Source organism: Poromitra crassiceps (genome assembly GCF_964638095.1).
Source record: "Poromitra crassiceps genome assembly, chromosome: 3".
In the NCBI taxonomy this organism is placed as follows: Eukaryota; Metazoa; Chordata; class Actinopteri; order Beryciformes; family Melamphaidae; genus Poromitra; species Poromitra crassiceps.
Window position 1 is genome coordinate 16,316,097 of NC_139625.1, and position 3,859 is coordinate 16,319,955.

Consider the following 3,859-nt stretch of genomic DNA (forward strand, 5'->3'; position numbering starts at 1 on the left):
GACATCATCACCGATAAGATCACAATGCTCGAGTGACATCACTGATGACATCATCAATGACATCACCGATGACATCACAATTGCTCACACACACTGATGTCACAATGACACTGTCAAGTGAACTGATGTGAACGTCACGTATGCATAGATATTATGACATCATCAGTGATGTCATAAATCACTTTGGAAAGCATAAATCACAGTTGGATCGCACACGCCTCCAGTCCGTTGACAGCACTAGGCTACTTGGGAAGGAGCAATCATGCCGATGTTTATGGTGAACACCAATGTAGCCAAACGCGACGTGCCGCCCGTGCTGCTGTCTGAGGCCACACAGGAGCTGGCTAAAATGATGGGAAAACCTGCACAGTACATAGCTGTGACCGTGGTCCCTGACCAGATGATGATGTTTGGAGGCAAGAGCGACCCCTGTGCCCTCTGCTCCCTACACAGCATCGGCAAGATCAGCGGCGCTCAGAACAAACAATACTCTAAACTGCTGTGCGGACTGCTCAACAAACACCTGGGCGTCTCTCCTGACAGGATCTATATTAACTTTGTGGACATGGAGGCAGCCAACGTGGCCTGGAACAACTCCACCTTTGGCTGAGCTGGAGGTCAACACACGGCGTCATCAAGCGCCAAGGCTGCATAGGAAAAGACTACAAGTATAGCAGAAAACACTTCAAACAATTTAAAACCGTTTAATTTGATATAGATATGCCGAAGAGTTGCTGTGTTGTTGGTTTCGCTAATCAAATCTGCTGGGTTTTTTTTATAGAGTAGGGGTGACACCGTCAATGTGGATGATACCTGTAACTTGGTGTAAACTCCTCAGTGGGGCTGGATACAGCGTTCATGTAGACATTCAGGTTTGAGGGACTAGGAAGTTCGGATTGTGTTTAAACTTCCTGGGACTCATAAACCTAGTCTGACTCTTACAGTATGTGAGTCAAACTAGGTTTGACCAGGTGAGTCAGACTAGTTTGAGCAGGTAAAACAGCCGGCGTTTTGAACAGGAGGTCATGATACAATGGGTCAAGTGGGCGGGGCTACATAAGGTGAATAAGGCAAGTACTATTATTGTCGATGTATCTTGTGCATTCTATGGCCGGCCGAGTTGAAATATATTGTCATGTCATGGTGTCTTTGGGTCATTTATAAACCAAATTAATTCTGTTCTTTTTCTATAGATTGTTTTTGTACAATTGTACTCCTATTCTCTACATTGACGACAACGGCGAGTGGCTTGTGTTTTCCCCCTAAATACGAAGTACCCAGATGTGCCGGTCTGGTCGATGAGTGTAGTTCAAAGGCTAAATGAAGAAAGCAGAGACACCCGGTGATCCACTGGGCTAACATGAGAGTATTGCATTGCATTGTAGTATAATGCTGATTCCCCCCAAAAAATCACCTTGGGGACAATTGGGGAGAAAATGAGGAAACAATGTTTGAGGAAACAATGAAGAAAACGACAAAAACAAAACAATATTATTGTTATATTATTTGTCCCAAAAAGTACATGTCCCTTCTGATTATTCTAGCTCTATGACCCACAGCAGCATTTCAATAGACAAACAGACCAGCGTCCTGCCTCAGATCAAATAGGGTTATTGAATTTCTGCCAGCTGTCCTGACTTAGCTTTGAGAGTGTGGTTCTGCTCGGTGTCAAATGAGTTTGGTTTTGTCTCATGGTCCCAGATACCTAACACACGCGCGCACGCACGCACGCACGCACGCACGCACGCACACACACACACACACACACACACACACACACACACACACACACACACACACAGTATCCCATCACTTCAGGTTTGAGAGGCTTCAATGTTTACAATTATGTAGTTTATGTAGTTATACAGTTAAAAGGTAACTAGTAACGTAACTATTAATGTAACTAATTTAGTAAGTAATCAGTAAAGAACCTTTCATTACTTTTTAAATGAGTAGTAAGTAATCAGTAACTAATTACATTTCCCAAGCAACTTGCCCAACACTGCAGACGGACCACACGGCATGACAAACATAGACAGTGCGGCTTGTGTCAACAATATGTTTATTGTCGGCGACACTCTCTGCACACGTCTTCATCGACGTAGACGACAAACCGTGGCATGTCTGCATTAACTGTGTGTGTGTGTTAAATGTCACACTGCATTTGCAGACAGAGCCATGACAAAGTCCTGATTTGTTAAGTTTGCGCGGCACAGCTGCAGCAGTGCCGCTCTGCTGCCAAGAGGACCTGCGTGGAGAGTGCTGCAGTGCAAATAAAGTACAGATGCAGGGTGGGGGAACACTTAAGCCCAAGGCACCCAAATCAAACATTCTCCAACAAACACGGACAAACACCAACAAGCAGTGTTGTCTGAGGAGGTTGGCAGTTGTTGGAGAATGTTTGATGGCATGGCACACCGATCAAACAGATTCAGTAAAACAGTTGACCAAACTTCAGCCAATAGGTGGCGGTAATGCAACAATAAGGATGCCGACCGCCGTCAAACGCTAAAGAAGAACAACATTAGCTACCTAGCCCACTATAAACTCACCAGTAGTGCCGAGTCTTTCAGCAATCGCTTTCGCCCGGCTGTTTGGGTTGGAAAATCGCTGAGAAGACACATCATACAGCTCACCTTTTGATTCCCACAGCTCTCCCAAGAGTTCCTCTCTATCCAGGGTCCAAAATGAAGCTACAACACAACAACAACAGCACGGAAATGTCAGTGAGTTTACTGCTACTGAGCGTGCGTGAGCACCATTGTTATGCAACGGCTCGGCAGGCAGGGCCGCGGGAAGTACCGGTGCTGCAGGTGCTGCAGCACCCCCTAGTGGCGAGATTTTAATAGCCTACTCAAAAATGCACCTCCCACTATACAGCAAAGAGAGGAGTCAATGTTTCTTGATATAATCATTGCCATTCACATCAGAATAATTAGTCTAGTCATTAAGTTTGCTGATAATATTTCTATCATGTTAAGTCTGTGTCAGGTTAACTGGTGTATTCAGAGCAAATAGGGAGATATAGAGCATTAACATAATGCTATATATCTCCCTCTTTGCTCTGAATGAGTGAGAAAGGGAGAAAATACTGAATAATTACATCACAACAGTATCCTAATGTTAATTTAAAATGAGATATTCCTCTAAATATGGCAAAAAAATGTAAAACAAAAAACGTTAAAAAAAAAAGAGTCCCTTCCTCCCAGCACCCCCTGCTTAAAGTGACTTCCGTTGTGACTTCTGTTGGCAGGCAATGTGAAAAGTGTCAATGGCCTATTTTTTGCATTTAACACATGCTGTTTACTGTGTTTAAAACTCCCACATATAAGCAGTACTTTTTGTGTGTGTTTTTCTCCCCAATTGTACTTGGCGAATATCCCCTGTTGTCCTGGTCGTTGCTCCACCCCCTCTGCCAATCTGGGGAGAGTTGTAGACTAGCACATGACTCCTCTGGTATGTGCAGTCGCCAGCCACTTCTTTTCACCTGACAGTGAGGAGGAGTTAGTGACAGACGGCCTTCCAGGTGAATCGTGGAGTCCCCATTGCGATCATGTCACAATGTCTATGACATCACTGATGATGTCACAATGTCTATGACGTCACTGATGATGTCACAATGTCTAGGATGTGAGAGGACGGTGGATATTGATTGTGTTCGAGTGGGTTATAGATTTATGACATCACTGATGATGTCACAATGATAGTGGGAAGCATGCAGGGAAGGCTTGGTGATGATGTCACAATGGCTCTGTGAGTGTGAAGGGTTAAAGATGTAAAATACTGTAGTGCTCCCCGTGGGCAGATTTTTTTCCCCATTTTTGTTTTTCCACAGAGACCGGCTTTGTGGGTGAGGTGC

At 44.5% G+C, this 3,859-nt stretch overlaps 1 pseudogene across 1 annotated transcript; it reads left to right on the top strand.

Moving 5' to 3' along the window:
* Positions 1–262: 262 nt before the first annotated feature.
* LOC310773575 (macrophage migration inhibitory factor pseudogene) lies at positions 263–610 on the top strand (annotated as a pseudogene). The gene has a single exon. The product of its transcript is annotated as a macrophage migration inhibitory factor pseudogene (transcript).
* The last annotated feature ends 3,249 nt before the right edge of the window (positions 611–3,859 follow it).